Source organism: Natator depressus, chromosome 3 (genome assembly GCF_965152275.1).
Source record: "Natator depressus isolate rNatDep1 chromosome 3, rNatDep2.hap1, whole genome shotgun sequence".
NCBI classification, from domain to species: Eukaryota; Metazoa; Chordata; order Testudines; family Cheloniidae; genus Natator; species Natator depressus.
In genome coordinates, this window is record NC_134236.1 from 36,477,985 (window position 1) to 36,497,303 (window position 19,319).

General features: G+C 40.6%; 1 long non-coding RNA gene across 1 annotated transcript in view; it reads left to right on the top strand.

Moving 5' to 3' along the window:
* The window catches only part of LOC141983819 (uncharacterized), a 134,493-nt gene extending 117,094 nt beyond the window's left edge, over positions 1–17,399 (top strand). The window contains exon 3 of the long non-coding RNA XR_012638528.1: positions 16,906–17,399. This is a non-coding gene — a long non-coding RNA (uncharacterized LOC141983819). The remainder of the gene's footprint in view (positions 1–16,905) is intronic.
* Positions 17,400–19,319: the final 1,920 nt, after the last annotated feature.

Sequence of the window (19,319 nt, forward strand, 5' to 3'; positions counted from 1 at the left end):
ACGGAACTTCATGAAGTATCTCTGTTATTTGCAAGGCAGCAAGGTGGAGTTCTATCTACACATTCACAAGACATTATGCTCTGGTCCAAGACTGCTCCACTGAAACAACCTTTGGAATGGCAGTTCTGCAAGCACCTGCATCCTCACACTCTCCTCTTCTTTAAAGTACTGCTCTCAGTTACCCAGAATGGAATACACATAGGGTCCAGCATTTGAAGACAAAAGGGAAGTTACTTATCCTTCATAACTGGAGGTTTTTCAACTATGGTCCCTATCTGTAGTCTACTACCCACTCTCCTTCATCTCATCTTCAGATAATCTCTGATCTACAGTAAGAGGAGGAACTGGAGAAGCATCAGTCTCTTCAAGACCCAAAAAAGAGCTCTGAATAGGCTCAAAAACTTGTCTCTAAATAATAAGATGGGTGAACTAGAGTGCCTCGTGTTAAAGGAGGATATTGATATAATAGGCATCACAGAAACCTGGGTGGAGTGAGGACAATCAATGGGACACAATCATTCCGGGGTACAAAATATATCAGAAGGACAGAACAGATCATGCAGGGGGGGGTGGGGGAGAGTGGCACTATATGTGAAAGAAAATGTAGAATCAAATGAAATAAAAATCTTAAATGAATCCACATGTTTCATAGAATCTCTATGGATAGTAATTCCATGCTCTAAGAAGAATATAACAATAGGGATTTATTATCGACCACCTGACCAGGACAGTGATAGTGATGATGAAATGCTAAGGGAGATTAGAGAGGCTATCAAAATAAAGAACTCAATAGTAGTGGGGGATTTCAATTATCCCTATATTGACTGGGTACATGTCACCTCAGGACAAAATGCAGAGACAAAATTTCTCGATACTTTAAATGACTGCTTCTTGGAGCAGCTGGTACAAGAACCCACAAGGGGAGAGGCAACTCTCGATCTAGTCCTGAGTGGAGCGCAGGATCTGGTCCAAGAGGTAACTATAACAGGACCACTTGGAAATAGTGACCATAATATAATAACATTTAACATTCCTGTGGTGGGAAGAACACCTCAAAAGCCCAACACTGTGGCATTTAATTTCAGAAAGGGGAACTATGTTAAGTTCACTCCCTCTGGGGCACCTGGCATTGGCCACTGTCAGTAGACAGGATACAGGGCTGGATGGACCTTTGGTCTGACCCAGTATGGCCATTCTTATGTTCTTAACAGAATATGGCCCAATAAAACATATTACCTCACCCACTTTGTCTCTCTAATATCCTGGGATCAATATGGCTACAACAACACTACAGTCCTACTAGCTCTTCTACAGTATGCATAATGCTATCCCAACAAGTAGCATGCTTTTTTAATTACTTTGCTGACCTGGGTTTATTTCCAAACATTGACCTTGATCCTGCAATCAGAACATGGGTGAACCCTTGGACCCGCATGGGAATCTGACATCAATGACTCTCCAGGAGTCAGCCTATATGGCTCCATAATATATTGCTGCCAGTTCTTCCAACACCAGTTCTCATTCTCACCAGTGTCACCCCTCTGCCAAATGGTAGCAGATGTCTGTGACCTTGCAGGTTGGCTTCCCAGTGGTGGCAAAATCAGCAACATGGAGTCTGGGTTTATTGTAAGGGTAAATTATTTTATTTACATACTACACAAGTCCTAGAACAGGGGTAGTCACAAACAGCATGCAGGAAATTGCCTCTGCTCTCACACCAATGTCTGGTTTCCAGGAATCCACTTTGCATCACAAATTTACAGTAACAGAGAACAAACCCATCTGCTGCTCTCCACAGCTTCTCTTTATACAGAAGACCCCTGCAACAACAAAACAACCAATTGAACCAACAACAACAACATAATGAAAAAATCCACAATGATACAGCATTTCTCCCGGGATTAAAAACTTGTTCACTTACTAAGAAAACTTGGAAGATTATGTAACAGTGACATCTGGTAACATCTGCCATAACAATATCAGATTTATTTAAAGTGTATTTAAAAATAAAAGAGCATTAATAAAATGATATGGGACATAAAGCACATCTCATTATATTATGCTGTGGTACCTCATAACGTTCAATTCATCCTAATTCCTCTTCCACTTTTTTTAAAATTATCATTTCTTCTATTAATTCTAATTTAAATTGCAAGCTTCTCTGAGCAGGGATCTGTCTTGTTGTTTGTCTATAATCTGTCACATATGCCCTAATACACATATAAATAATAAATAGTGAATGTGAATGCAGCAATGGTGCCACATGTGAATGCTATAATTTCATGAACTGTTTCTGTTCTGAGTTTTATTATCCTCACAAATAGCACACACAGGGCTTTTGGTTGCTACCCCAATAATAAACAACAATAATAGAAAGAAAGGGTTTGGAAGGGAAAACCAATACAATGTGAAAACTTTCTGCCAAGGATTTCAATGTGAGTTATTAAAAAAAGGAAATGCATTACACTGAGGTTATTTGATTCTACCACAGTACCCACAATATAACCCATTCCAAGCAAAGGAAGAGTCAAATAATATGGTATTGTTGGATTCTTTTAACTGGTGCCCATTGCAGCCTTTGCAGAATTGTCCATGATGTGTGTCAGTTTTCTCTTCTGAACTCCATCTCTTTTTCATTTCAGCCACCACAGGTTACATATTTGCAAAAAGTGACTTTCAGCTCGGAATCTTATCACAGCCCCTATTGGCTTGGCTTCTTTTGACCTTACCTGGCAAAGCAACTGCCTCAGAGCCCCAAAAGGCTGTTTTGTTTTGGGGTTTTTTTTTTGTTACAGCCTTGGCAACAATAATATGCAGCACACAAATACACAATAACTCCAGGCACCAGATGGGTTGGTTAAGTCTGTTCTAGTGTCTTGCCACCAGCTTGCAGACCCAACAGACTACAGATAACTGTCACTAAAACAAAAATACTTGTTGACTGTCAAATAACTGAACCAAATCTGTCACTGCAGTATGTTCTTGTTTGTCCATATCTGCACCAAACCTAGACTGCTCCTAGTTACAAACACTTGAAAGGATAACATAATAGAGTCTTCCTGAGGCATGAGCTTATACTCAACTGTCTTCACTTGTATGGGAGCTCACCTACAATGGCAGCATCTTGAAAGAGAAAGGTGAACAGTAGAATCATAATCAGGAGATGGTGACTTTGAAATAAATTTCTTCCCAAGTCTATCAAGGTGACTGCTATCTTATTTAAAGACTGCTGCATACAATAACAGAGTAAAGAAGAGAGCAATATAGATGCAGAGGAAGTTTTAATATCTGAGAGCCAAGGAAGAGGTAGGGGTAACAGAAGGCATAAAGCAACGGGCATTAAATAGGCAAGGGGCAAAAATCAGGGTTTCTCATATAAACCATTTACAGAAGTTAGGGTCTCTAACCTACTTAACTATCTTCATTCATATGATCTTCCAGAATACACCATCCTGGCCACTATCTATGTAGAAGCCCTCTACATCAACATTCCACACAAAGATGGACTACAAGCCGTCAGGAACAGTATCCCCAATAATGTCACGGCAAACCTGGTGGCTGAATTTTGTGGCTTTTTCCTCACCCATAACTAGTTCACATTTGGGGACAATATATACTTTCAAGTCAGTGGCACTGCTATGGGTACTCACATGGCCCCACAGTATGCCAACATTTTTATGGCTGACTTAGAACAACGCTTCCTCAGCTCTCGTCCCCTAATGCCCCTACTCTACTTGTGCTACATTGATGACATCTTCATCATCTGGACCCATGGAAAAGAAGCCCTTGAAGAATTCCACCATGATTTCAACAATTTCCATCTCACCATCAACCTCAGCCTGGACCAGTCCACACAAGAGATACACTTCCTGGACACTACAGTGCTAATAAGCGATGGTCAGATAAACACCACCCTGTACTGGAAACCTACTGACCTCTATACTTACCTACATGCCTCCACCTTTCATCCAGACCACACCACACGATCCATTGTCTACAGCCAAACTCTAAGATACAACTGCATTTGCTCCAACCTCCCAGACAGAGACAAACACCTACAAGATCTCTATCAAGCATTCTTACAACTACAATACCCACCTGTTGAGGTGAAGAAACAGATTGACAGAGCCAGAAGAGTACCCAGAAGTCACCTACTACAGGACAGGTCCAACAAAGAAAGTAACAGAACGCCACTAGCCATCACCTTCAGCCCCCAACTAAAACCTCTCCAACGCATCATCAAAGATCTACAACCTATCCTGAAGGACGATCCCTCACTCTCACAGATCTTGGGAGATAGGCCAGTCCTCGCTTGCAGACAGCCCCCCAACCTGAAGCAAATACTCTCCAGCAACCACACACCACACCACACAACAAAAACACTAACCCAAGAACCTATCCTTGCAACAAAGCCCGTTGCCAACTCTGTCCACATATCTATTCAAAGGACACCATCATAGGACCTAATCAGATCAGCCACACTTTAAGAGGCTCGTTCACCTGCACATCTACCAATGTAATATATGCCATCAAGTGCCAGCAATGCCCCCCTGCCATGTACATTGGCCAAACCGGACAGTCTCTACACAAAGGAATAAATGGACACAAATCAGACGTCAAGAATTATAACATTCAAAAACCAGTCGGAGAACACTTCAACCTCCCTGGACACTCAATTACAAACCTAAAAGTTGCAATTCTTCAACAAAAAAAACTTCAAAAACAGACTCCAACGAGAAACAGCAGAACTGGAATTAATCTGCAAACTGGACACCATTAAATTAGGCTTGAATAAAGACTGGGAGTGGATGAGTCATTACACTAACTAAAAACTATTCACCCATGCTAATTTTCCCCTTACTGTTAATCACGTCTTCTTATCAACTGTTTCAAACGGGCCATCCTGATTATCCGTACAAAAGTTTTTTTTTCTCCTGCTGATAATAGCCCACCTTAATCGATTGGTCCCATTAAGAGTCGGTATGGCAACCCCCATTTCTTCATGTTCTCTTATATATATCTTCCTATTGTATTTTCCATTGCATGCATCTGATGAAGTGGGCTTTAGCCCATGAAAACTTATGCTGAAATAAATTTGTTAGTCTCTAAGGTGCCACAAGTACTCCTCGTTCTTTCTGCTATCTTCATTCACAATACGCTACTTCACTTCTCTTAGACTCTCTGTCACTATATTATCTTTCTGGCCAAGTTGTGGATCCTACTTTTGTCTTCATGTGAAAGAACATCCAGGAGAGAGGCCAGCGTAGAAATTGCATTGACCAACATCACAGAGAGCAGCTAATCCAAGTGATGAGTGGCAAATAATTGATAAACCATTTCTCCCCACTCCCAAGCCCAGAATCCGATGACAGGTTGGAGAACCACTGCTCCCCAAGGAAAGTGAAGTGATGTGTTATGGGCTATCCTATTCTGAGCCCCAGGGAACGAAGTCTGGTACCTTTTGATTTCAGGAACTCCCCTGCAGCTAAAGGACTGAATTCTCAGTTTCTCTTCACAGAGAGCTAGAAGCCAGGATCTCCACAGAGACTGACCTGCATTCAGTCTATCGTCAGTTCCCTCTAGTGCACCACAGCTCAGAGAGGGATTGAGTCTTGAAAAGTGTGCAGGGCAGGCACTCCTCCAGCAAGCTAAGTCTGCTCTGTATACCAGTGTGGAAGCAGGGTAGCGTCATGAGCTTGCCTTATCTATTAGGAGGAATGTGCAAAACAGGGACACATGCAGTGGGTGCACAAATCTCCTTGATCCTGAGACTAAACAGGGAGATTACTTAATTTCCACATGCCTTCCACATACAGAGGTGTGGCTCCTCTGTATCACAGCACATGGCTTTCCCCTCCTCACCTCCTTCCCTAAACTACTAGGCCTGCTAAGCAGAACAGGCCACATCCCCGACTAGAGTAAATCAGCATCGCTCCATAAATGTCAGTGAAGCAATGCTGATTTATGCCAGCTGAGGATTTTGCCCACACATCTGAACATTTTTCTTCTATTTTTAGATAAAAAAAATACAAGTTAGGAATATAATCTCTATAAAATTATAACACATATAAACGGTTTCCTCCCCCAACATTGTATGTCAGATGTGGAGAATCACATTGTTTTGAAAAGGATTACAAATTAAATTTAGGCTACAAGATGGTGTAGGAAGCTTAGTCTTAAAATAGGGTGTTTGTAGGGGAAAGAAAAAAATATCAGACAGCTTTGAAAAATGGGTTTATTATTCAGCCATCATGGGGCCTCTGAGGGCTAATCACTAGCTGCTTTTATTATGCAAAACTGCATCTGGTGTTCAGCTTCAACATTTGGAGTAAGTACTGTATAATAACCCTGCTAGTCTATGCTTATTTTCAAGTTCTAATATTTTTAATATCCTGTTAAGCACACCATTGGATTATCTTCAGTAAGAATCAGGTTTTTAAAAGAATTAAATTAATTCATCAAAAGCTAAGAATATATAAATCCAATTATTAGTTAGGCTGTTGATGGCATTAGACTACATATTAGTGTGCTCTTTTAGGAACACACAAGATGTGCACTGTGAAAGGAAGGGAAAATGCATGTTTCAGTTTAGGTTCATTTCCACTGCAATCTTCTTCATGCTTTCTGGCACATTTATTGGAGAAGGTACACTAGATTTTCCCTGTTCTCTCTCGTCAACGGCAGGGGTTGGAACCTAATTTCTCTAATAAAAGTTAGAGCTGTCATGGCCATGAAGGGAACAAGCTGGGTTAATTTAATCAGCCATCCTAGTTGAGTGTTTAATCCAACATGCGCACTGTGTTCTACATGGTGGACTTCTTAGAGAGCCCAAATCTCATATGGGCTGAGCTTGAGGTAGGTTGGGTCTGATAAGCCCATTTTCTACATCCTTCACTGAGGTCTGACCTGAAGACCTGGCTTGGCTTTGTGTGCTCTGACCCTAGCCTCAAGAGTCATTCAAGGATCAAAGTCTAGAGCTGCAAGCCGATAGGCACATGCAGGCTGCCATCAGGCACATTCATTCTGTTGTGTATGCCTTCTTCAGAGAAGGGAAGCAAACTCACCCTTTGCCCATTGGTTAACTGCCTGGTTACTTGCTGACCCAGTATGGGGTGGAGGGAAAACAGAGAGTGAAAAACCCATAAACTAAGTGCCCTTTCTGCTCTGGAATGGAAAGTAGTTGGGTGGTTGCCTATTCTATGTAAAAACAAGTAAGAGAAAGTCTGGTCACTATAAACACTTTAATTCCAAATGCTCCCAGAACCGAGTCTGGAGAGAGCTGGAAGAAAGCTAATTGGGCCCTTCCTAAATTCATGAAATCTTTACATCACTTAGAAATACAAACTCTTAATTACCAATCTACCGTACCTATAAAATTCAGTTTCACATTCTAGATTGCCCATACACTTTAGCATATAGTCTGTGGGATTCCATATGCATCTCTGAGGATCATGCATAAAAATGCTGCTGGCTTCACTTGATGGATTATGCTCAAAGAAAATGTGAGCCAGGTCTTCAGATGGAGTAAAAATCAGTATGTGATTTGAGTTAGCAGTATGCATATTTTAATTCATTTTTTGTACATTTTAGTTTGTTCATGACAGAAGTGCTAGGAGCTGTGACAGCTGAAACAGTGTCAGATGACTTAGCCGGTTCCATTTTAGATTAATTATTCCTGTATGAAAATTACCCGCACACTGGTGTTTAATTAAGAATAAAATAGCCTGTCAACCAATAAATAAGAGTTTTTTATTTGATTTCAGCTGTTTCATTCTCACAGTATTCCAGAATATGGGATGCCTGTTATTAATCATTTTGTGCTTTGGGGAGACCAGGCTAAAGTTATAAACCTTTTCTTGAGATATATCATATAAGACAATTCAGTTACTGATGAGGCATGAATGCATCTAATGGCATATTCTGTTGGGTGATTTATTTTAATTGTCACACTGGGACCTGTTATTACACAGCAGTAGAATGGGTCACTGCATTAAAAAAAATTAAAGCTGATGCAAGGCATTCATTTTTAGCCTGTTTGTAAATTCAGTATTTGGGGTAGAGATATGCTGACTACATAGATACTGTGTGGCAACATGCTCAGCAATGGCAAACTTCCCTTTATAATAAACAACTATTTGCATTCGAATGGCAAGGAAATTCAGTGACTGGCACACCAGGACTCTGTCATATGCACTGTGGCCTAAGAGCAGTTTGGGGAGAGTATCCGTGGATAGGAGGCATTTCTGTTAACAAAAGGTTGCTTCAAGGGAATCAAAAAATGCTGGGGCATATTTGGTACTTCAGTGCTTCCCAGGATACAAGATGTCAGCTAGAAAGGTTGAAGTTGATGGACAGACAAGTTCATAAGCTGTAGAGTTAAAATTACAAATATTGCTTTACTCTAGAAGGTTTCGAAACTATTAGTTATAACTGGAACAGTGTCAAACAAACAGGTCTTTTCTGTGTCTAACGATTCTGTTCTGTTTTGTTACCTCACACAGAAGGGTATAGCTTCATTCATCCCAAAGCTCTTCATAAGTATAAAGGTCATTCCTAGACACATTTAATGCAATGAAAAATTGGCCATTAACTTTAAAAGACCCAATCCTGTACTTATTGAATATATATCCAATTTCCATACTTGGCAGCTCCCACTGAGGAAATGGAAGCTGCTGGGCACTATATATTCTGGTCAGTGATGAAGAAGTTCTAGAAAGGATTACTTTGTGCCTGATTCAAAGGCCAGTGAAATCAATGGGTCCACTGACTTCAGTGGGTCTTGGATCAGGCCCTTAATCCACCACCCAAAGATAACCACCTATCTGGTTGCTGTGGGGAAACACAGCAACCATTTTACAGTGTGTTAAATCAAACTACCTGCTATTCTTTGAGGTCCCTTTTGTTTGGACAGCTAGGAATTTTGTAATATTTGGGTCACATTCCCCTCTAAGCCCAGCATTGACCACTAGATAAGTTCCTGGTCCTTCTATGAATTGCTGCTGAGGAGCCAATTCAGTAGCTATCCCTGAACGACCCTGAGGATATGATGCAGAGCAGCAGCATTATATGGGTCATGCAAGACATAACAGTCCTATCTCCCCACATCTCTTCACAATTGCATAAGAGCTGGCCACAACTTAACCCTTTATTAGGAATACCGAGACACCAAGCATCCTGCGACATCTGCTCATGAGTGCATACCGGGGGAAAAGGGGGAGGGGAGAAGGGAGAGGGCTCCTGGAGTTTTCTCCTAGCCATATATATCTCTGCACGGGGTCTAGGTAAAAATTGAGCTGGGGATCAAATGCACAAGCCTGCTCCACTAGCCTTTCAAAAGTGGGAGAGGCATGGGGAGGGCATGGCATGCTTGCAATCTAACACAGGGCGATGGGCTTGTGACTTCACTGTGAGAATTTTAGTGGAGTCAGCACAAATTACTTCTCTGAGCTCCTCCTACTCTAGCATGGTCCACAGCTTAATCTTTCATTCAGTATTTTATCATAGAATGTAAAGACTCATTCATTTAGCCCTACTTTTTCCCCAGTAACAGCTCACCAGCAATGTTCCCTCTCGTTTTTGACAGGCCATGTGTGCAAAAAATTTCTTGTGTGCAAATTTTTGTGCGTGCAGTGTTTTGCCGCGTACGTGGGGTTTAGGACCTGTGTGCGCACACCCATGCACACAGCTTAGAGGGGACAGTGCTCACCGGTTAATTAATCTTAACTAGTATGAAGTTTGACACCACTTTGCAAGTGTTTAAAACTTTGTTATTAACATTTCTTCTGGGCTGAAGAGTAGCAAAGAATTTCCTGGTCTAAGAGCAAAAAGTTGTGAGGTAGGTGGGCCTGTATATGAAAACTGAACCCCCAAGAGAGTGTGATTTTAGGAGGAAAAGACTTTTTGCTCTGACTGGGTTAAAGTCTAACCTTTTGCCCAAATTTTGTGGGTTAGAAATGCTATTCAGAGCTGAAATGCTGAACAACAAAATATAAAAAGGAAATTATAAGCATCTATCTGTAGAACAAGAACAGTCAAGGAATTATGACCTGTTCCTCTGTGTGTGTGTGTTGGGGGTGGGGGGCCAAGGGACTGAATGTATGAAATTAATATTTCAGTTTGCATTTTTTTAAAGCTATCTTTGAGCTGGGACTTTTGTGCAATGTTGGAAATAATACCTGTAGACCATTCCATGACCTCAAAAGTCTCAGAATACTGACAGGCCTGTTGATTGGCTATATTTTTGGATCCATGGAATTTCACACCATGCTTTTTTTGTTTGCATGAAGATGACTTAATCAAACTCCACTAGGTAATTAAAATGTCTTCAGAGGGGGTGTACCACATTCTGATTCACTAAAACTCCGGAAGAGGACCCAATCAGGCCACTATCTTCAAAAACTGAAACAAATGAAGAATTAGATTAATTTGATATTAACCCACTTTCATTTAATTTGCCTACATGTATTTCCAATATATGCTTTTTGTTAAGCTATTTAGTTTAGTTACTACAATACATGAAATTAGGAACCTGTCTGGTTCGGATGTTTCTTCCCTACCTGTCAGGGTTTCAAACCTGCTGAGTCCTGGTGCAGATAACAGAGGCAACTCTTTGACCCACCTATTGGTGGTCCAGAGAATTGCCTTAAGATCCTCCCATAACTGGTGCCCAAACAGGCTACTGTTAGCTTCTGAAGGAAAGTCAGCTTATGTATTGGCCTTTTCCCCCCCCAATAAGCAATGTGGGTTCCAGAAGCTTTCAGGGTGTAGTGGATACCAGCTCGTCAACCTAAAAGTGACCAATTTAAAATGTGCCAATTTAAAAGAAAAATAAATATTTGTAAAAGGTATGATTTTAGAAGCACAGATCACTGCTTTCATGGTTTCAGACACCACTTTTTCTTAAATGGTCTAATTCAGAAGAGATATTTTGTATCATGTATTGGGAAATAATATTAGCCCAATCCTGCATACATTGAAATCCATCCATTGCCTGTGAAGGTTCAAACAATTTTACCGTCATATTACATTTATTTGTAACTCAAATGAAATAAGAAAATTCACACAGAAGCCAATATTACAGAGAGGTCGGGTTTGAACCTCCCGAACACCAGGCTCTACTTCCATCTTTAGCTCCTCTATCCACAGCACAGCTCTCACTGATATCGATGGCGTTGTGAGTGTAGCATGCTGACAGTATTTTACATGGCCTCTTCTATCTAGGAATTCTAGTGGCCTCAGATCTTCAAACCTGCATGTGAAATCCTACCCTTTGGAAGGGTGTTATGTTTGAGTGGGGGAGGGAAGATGATAAAGCAAATTCACCCATGGTCAAATACATGGACCATCCTGCTGTGCACATTTGGCAAGGAGTACAGTGTTTCTGCAGCTAACATGTATTGCAGACACAAGTGTACAGAATGGTCAATTTGTATGGACACATCTCCTGGTCAGCAGGCCACACCCCACAGTGACCACGATGAGCTGGCAGGCAGGGCAATAGGTCCTATTCCTGGAGCTCTCTCAAGAGCTCAGTAGTGATACTGCCCTGCTTCTTGAACAGAGAAAAGGGGAAGTAGTAGGTCCTTCTGCCTCAGGGAACCCAAATATGGAGTGGCTATTTCTAATTGTTTTGCCTTCACTGCCTCAGTTTCCCTCATCTGTTCAACATAGGTAGTGTAACTGAGGATCAATTAACATTTAAAGCACTTTGAAGATCAAAAGGGGGTAAAGATGGGTCTAGTTCTACAATCCTCGTTCAGGCACCATTCCTATTGCCTTCTATATTTATTACTCTGTTCCAGAAGACACACCACTATCTTTACATGTGCCTATTCTCCAAAAGTGCACCACAGTGAGATCCCAATTCCTGCCATTAATTCCTAAGGTGCTATGTGAAGTGAAAGTTTAGAAATAAAAAAGCTTCCCTGTCCATATTTTATTAATAATTACTGGATCAATATGTATTTTGTAAATGCAAGTGAGAAAACAGGCACATGCCCCATGGAAGTTGGCAAGTTACCCAAATAATATTCAGTTAATTTAGCCATGTGACAATTTTGATATTGTTTAATTAAGGCAAAAGCATAAGAATAAGTTCACCTGCAAAACAACAATCTGAATGAAAGCAATTGAGTTTAAAAGCTAGTAGACATGGTTTTTTTAGAGATGAGCCTGAGCTATACACATCAGCCCCAAATTGAGGTGTGTTCAGATTCATGCCCATCTCTTTCTTTTGTGTTTCCTGTGTCGTTTTATGTAGATGCTAAACACAGCCCCGGTTTTATTTACTCTCACTGAAAGGCTGCTCTTGACTAACCAGGCTGATCTGTTGATTAATAGTCTCCACTGCTACCACCCAGTACTGACATCATTACAGAACCCATGCCTGTACTTATTCCTATTAACTACATTGAGGAAATGTTTATTTTTATGTCAGACACTTGGACCTGAATCTAGAGACCATTATTTTTCATAAATGTCAAACACCAAAGTTTCCTTGTTATAGTTATTAAATAGTAGTGGCACAATAGCAGCAGAAGCCAAAGCTCCCATGAGAATTAGCAGCATCATTAGTACATTCCTCTTCTGGCTCACTCCTGGCTGTTGACACTTATTCTTCTGTATTTCCTAGTTTCATTTGCTTCACTCAGGATAGCTCATCAAATCATACAAGCTGTAGATGGGAAAGAAGAATTAGATCATCCAATCCATCTCCCTGCAAATGCAGAATTGTTCCCTGCAATTATTGTTTTGTTTTTTGGTAATCTAGTTTGAAATGTGCCTAACAATGGGGCTTCACCATTCCCTCTGAGAGACTACTCCACAGTTTCCAGATACTACTGCGCTATCAGATAGTTATTCCTACTAATGATGTTGAACCCCTGCACCAAGCTAAAATAATTCTCCCTCCTGCAAGTATTTGTAGATTATCAAATCTATTCCCTTTGTTCCCGGTGGAACTCTTTGCTAGGGGATGTTGTGAAGGCCAAGACTATAACAGGGTTCAAAAAATAACAAGATAAATTCATGGAGGATAGGTCCATCAATGGCTATTAGCCAGGACGGGCAGGGATGCTGTCCCTAGCCTCTGTTTGCCAGAAGCTGGGAATGGATCACTTGATGATTACCTGTTCTGTTCATTCCCTCTGGGGCACCTGGCATTAGCCAAAGGTTAGAAGGCAGGATACAGGGCTAGAAAGACCTTTGGTCTGACCCAGTACGGCCATTCTGATGTTCTCTTACAATTACCCCACCTCCTCATACAGCTATTTAGCTAATCTAACCTTCTCTCATAACTCAGCTTTTCTAGCCACCTGATTCTTTTTTCTTGTTCTACACTGAATTTCTTTCATTTAATTCAATGGATATTTCAGACTCTTGTTTTCACTTCAGTCAATTGTATGTTATTGGAACTCTTATCTTCCGGTTCTCACAACTGCCTACTTGGTGATGACAATCAGTTTACGTGCTCACACAGATCTCTCAATTCAGATGGGAAACAATTTTTTTTTTGGTAATTTTCAGTAAACCATCATTTTAAGTGCTACAGTTGTGGTTCTACACAGATCCAAATGTTTCCCCTGACTTAATATCTCAATTATTTCTTGCAAGTATGCTTTTCATCTCTCTTTTCTGGAATCTATTCTCCATTAGCGTTAAAATCATGTGCCCCTCCGTTTTTTCAATGCCTTACAGTCTGAAAGTCAGCCTTTACACTAGTAATCTGTGTTCTTATACTACCTTCCTCACCATAGTATCCAAGCAATGTGACTAATATCTTTTCATGCAAGATATTGTCATTGTTCTTTCATGTGTGTGTACAGGCTCCTGAAATTACTGTTCTTCTACATCAAAATATTTTCATTCTCCACCTATTCTTTTTCAATCTCGTCATTCATTGGTTCCAATCCAATGATCTTTCAACCTTGTTTTCCATTTAGCTCATTTATAATACCAAGAACTTCTTGCTGTAAGCTCACCTAATTTTCTGTCAGTTTCTGCTTTTTTATTTCCATGGCAGTTTCTCTGCTATGTCTAATCTCTGAAGCTATTACTGCATCGTAGCAATTTAGAAGATGTGGTATCTCACTTTCCTGTGTTTTTGAATTCTCACTGATAGATCAGAGAAAATTAAAGAAGGGAAGCTACTGATGATGAAAACTATCTAAGATGTTAAGATAAAGTCACTTCTGCTTCTCATTTTGTATGGAACAACCAATTGCTGCCTGTTTTATAGGTGTCTGACAGCCTTTTTTTTTCCAAAACCAGGTCAACAAACGGGTCAATCTATTACTATCCTGAATTGAGTCTGCTTTGCTGGATCATTCATTGCACTGACATCCACATTTGAAGTCATTCTCTATGGCCTCTTCTCAGTTTCACTCACATTTCCTCAAAACAAGATGACAACTGGATTCAGATTCTCACTACATCATTGTTGTGCTCAAAAAAATAAAGCTACGCCTCAGACTACAATATAGTATACACTGCTTTAACTGATTGCTTTGTTTTAGGGAGCACCGTGTAAGCTGGTGACTCATTCTGATTGTACTGGGTGCCACAACTGGTTTAGAATATTTAAAATCAAGTTGGAGAAAAATAAAATACTTTCATCTATATTCTCCTGACAAAGAACTCTTCCTCACGTAGTAAAGTCTGCTGTTTCTAATCTAGGTATCAAACCCTCTGAAAAGCAAGAAACTGAGTACTCTATTTCATATTTTTGGCATCACCTTAATTATCTGTGTTGGAATATCGACACTAGCAATGTTAGGATTCCACATATTGTTAAAATATTCTCATAATCAGTAAGAACTTGAACAATGTATTAGCCACTGCATTTTCACCAGCACTGCAAACTTCCCAACAGCTGCTGTGAGAACACGTGCCCCTCTATTTGTTTCAAATCAGTGTTACCAACCACATCTCACGTTTCTAAAGGTTTCTGAAGCAATGTGATCTTCAGGAGTAGATTGCGTAGCAGGATTTTCCCCAGCATATTAAAAATTATGCAGTGGGTATTATCCCTTGTTTCAGATGCAAGCCCACCATTATAAAAGCTCCCAAAATATAAACACAGGAGGGCTTTAATTTAAAAAACAAACAAACAAAAGTAATAAACAAAAACCTTTTAATTTAAAGAAAGGAAAAATGAACAGTGAGGTCTGGTGAGCAGGACTGACTTGAAACTATTAGACACAGTCACCCGTAAAGGTACAAAGACCTAGTAGGAGTGGATGGATTTGGATGTAAGCAAGCTTACATCCTTTCTCACAAACATATCTCAGAGGACTTGATGGACAACCACTCACCTGTGAAATCCCACAAGACTCAGTCCCATTTCTTTCACCTGATTCAATGCATAGGTTATAGTCTTTTTGGGAAGTCATAACAAGCCATGGACTTCACAGCCAGCATTAAGTAGAGAATATCCCTCTACAGCCCCATCACCCAGCTCTTCAGGTGCTCAAACAAAATGAGCATTTGGATGAAAAAGATTCCTGAAACTTAATCCGGGCAAGATACAAGTAGTCCCGGTGGGCAGAGAAGTGTTTTGAAGCCTTAGTCAAAACCATTTTGTTGCTATTAATCTGATGTTCATCAAGGTTATATATTGCCCACGCCTCTGCTTCTTGCCTCACCTTTTCCTTGTTGCCCTTCCCAGGCTATGACCTCCTGTTAACATGAGAGTGTAACACCATAATCTTTTGTCCTCCCCAGACTCAGTCAGCAGTCCTTTGTCCATGCCAGGCTAAATGATTTCTTACCCTGATAATGCAAGGTTGAAAGGGAGATTTCTCCCTCCTTCATTAAGAAGTCTTCAGCCTAGAGCCCTTGTACTGGCCCAACACTGGCCTCCAGTGCTATACTGCTCAGACCTTTACTTCTGGCCTCACCTCTCAATCCACAGGCGTGTTGCCATTACTCCAGCTCCCTTCAGGTCTCTCTGCAAACTGAGCCACAAGCTTCCCCTATAGTCTGCCAGCCACATGATTTATCTTGGCCATGTGCTCTGGACCTGCCTTTCCCATCCGTCCCTTACAGGGAACTACATCTCCCAGAATCCCTCTCCAGTCCTTTCCTGGAAGGCCAGTTCTAGTCTTGCAAAAGGAAGCTGCAGAGAATTGTGTTAAATAGCTAGGGAAACACAGCTTCGCAGTATTTCATAACTAATGTGTCGGCTTATTTGGGGTAAGATTGAATCTGTTCAGAGAGAAAAATAGGTTAAAAAGTGTTAATAAATGTGCTAATCATCTAAAATACATATTGGATTTTTCCATAAAATGAACATGTATTCCAATATATTGTAGAATATAAATTAAGGGTTCTCTGCTCTGGGCTATTTCTGGCATTTAAAGTAATTGCTGTAATGGATATGTTACAGCTATATCCAGATGTTACTATAGCTAAGATAAATGCTATTAAAAAAATAACCCACCAGCAAATAGCCAGTGGATTTGCTTTATCATCTTACTGCCACTGAAATGAGCAGCATTCACACTGAAGGTTTTCAGAGGGCTGAAGTGAAACTCACCATTGGATGACTCACAGATTAAATAAATAGTTTTCCCACCTAAAACTGACATTAAATAAATATTCATTTTGTCATGTGCTCCCTATATTGGTATGTCCACCCAAAAGGTAAGCTTTCCTTTTCCACTGAAGGATCCTCGGTTCACAAGAGACCATGAGCCTGATATTCTCCTCTTGCATGGGCCTGTCTTTGAGGAGAGTAAACTAGGAGGAAAATCCACTGCCTTTTGATTATTGGTTGATTGGCACTGATTCTGTACCAGTTTAACTGCAGTTTAACAGTGAACATTTGACATGCACATTTTCATCGATTGACTATACCATAATGATGGCTTACAGTATGCTAATCCTGTCACAAACTCTTTTGTCTAGATCACCAACTATATAGAGAGATTAATGGAGTATGACTAAACCAGACTGGTCTGTTCAAGTACTATGGCAGCTGGATTACAGAACATGGTGAGCCTGAATGTGAGATGCAGTGCTGAGGAGTGCTGGACCAGTGTGGAGTAGCCTCACAGCTATTGTGTACTACAAGCATATACCACTGAGATGGAAAGCCCAGCTGTATAGAAGAGTAGTGCACCTCCCGCAATGCTGTACAGTGCAGAAGCCTGCGCAGTATAGAGACGGCAGATTCAATGCCTACAGGTGTTTGAGATGAGATGTCTTTGTGTAATAAAAAAAAGTTTCAGGAAGGGGCAGATTTCAGAATCAAAGCATTAGGATGTCTGTGACATAATGTGTGTGACAATATTCAAGAAGTGTGGTTTCGCTGGTTTGGACACACAGAGGACGAATGAATGAAGAGGACCTGGGGAAGAAAGCATGCAGGGAAGGTGGTAAGAAAGAAACCCCGAGGAAAGCTGAGGAAGAGTTGGATGGATTGCGTTAAAGAAGATGGTAAGCCTTAGTCCCACCTCAGGCAGGCCAAGAGAGCAGATGCTTACATGAAGACCAGGCTCCAGATGATGTGATAAAATGAAGAAGTAGTTCACCAACTTTAAGTGAGCTACTGATTCTAGAGATCTCTTTAGTTCCTCAGTTCCTAAAGAGGAAGGACATCCCAGTGCTTAGAGTACTAACCTAGACTCTGGGATTTAATTCCTGCTCAGACACAGATCTCCTGTATGAACTTGGGCAAGTCAGTGGAATCAATGGAAGTTAGGAACCTAAATATCTTTGTGGATCTGGGCTTTAGTCTCTCCGTGCTTCAGTTCTCTATCTGTAAAATAGGTATAATAGCACTGCCCTACCTCTCATGAGGATATCTACATTAAAGATGGTGAGGTGCTCAGATACTATGGTGACTGGGCCATACAAGGACCTAAGAAAGACAGATTCCCAAAGAATCAGTTTTCAGTAGATAGCTAGAAGAAAATGTTTGGATCAAGTTATCCTACTCAGCTGTTCAAAAATAAATGGAGGGAAAAGACGGAAATCCCAGATCTCAGCTAGACCCTGTCTTATATCCAACTGCAGACTCAACCTTACAAAGTGCTGAGTGTCTCCTGAAAGGTCATGAATATTCAGCAGCACCTCTCAGGAAATATGGTACTTTGCAGGATTGTATTCTGTATGGTTATCTGACAGTGATGGAAATCTGGCAGACAAAGAAAAACAAGAAATGACTATGATCAAGGCTTCCTGGTTCTGTTCTCTACTCTATTTTTAGCTTATGATGTCACAAGCAGAAATTTCAGCTCTGCATGTTTAGTATTAGTGACTGGCCACTGATTTTTGTGTCTTATCTACCTGTCTTTTTCTGGCCATCATTTTCATTTGTCAGTTGCAGAGGTGTACACCTCTGCTCTTCCTCAGTAACCCATAACATATTAATCACAATAATAGAGTATCTTGGCTTGGGGACACTAGACTATATACTGCCTGTACTTTTTCTGTGGTCTGCCTGTTATAGGCTTGAGTGCCCCAATTTCAAAGCAAACACTTGCACTGAAGGAACTTTTGCTCTTGATGTTCAGGCCCTCACTCCCTCCTCTTAACCTTTGATAATAATAAATAAATAATAATAAAATATTAAGAAATGTGTGTCCCAGTTTTCTGTTGAAAACATCTCATCAACCTATGTCTTGCTCACTACTCTATCTTGAGTACATGTGCTTCAGTCATTCTGGAAATTCTGTTAATTCAAATTAAATAATGTTTCTCAAGCCACCTTTCTTCTCTCCAAAACAGGGTAACAGTTTATTTAGTCACCTACAATACACTTAAGATTTGATCCTGCATGGTGCTCACTACTTTTCACTACCACTAAACTCAATGGAAGTATAGCATGGACTGGATCAGGCACAAGAAGTTCAAATTTGGAGAAGCTTTGGAGAATAATCCAAACTCTGAGTTCATGGTCTACCTACTTGAGACCCTCCATTTCTCCCAGACCATACTGTTGCAGATGCTGTAAGCAGAAGCTCTCAGTTGGAAGTATCTTGATTTAATAAAGAACTAAGATGGCCGTAGAGACTTCTCCATGAAGGGTCTTCAGCTATGGAACAAGTTTCTACTCCCAGTTCAAAATAGCCTGAGATTGTTGTCCATGCTGTAAGGTCTACCTTCTTGGTGGGGTTCATAGAGGGTGGATCCTGATGGGGGGGACTTTATAGAGGACAGGAGTTTTATTGGGGAAAGTCACATCCATAGGGATGTGTCAGGGACGGAGTTATGCTTGGTGGACTTTGCTACTGATTTTGTTTTGGCTGTACGCTTTTTTTTAAATTATGTCAAAGGCTCCCAGAGTCGTAATCAGGTGTCTTTAATTATATTATTTA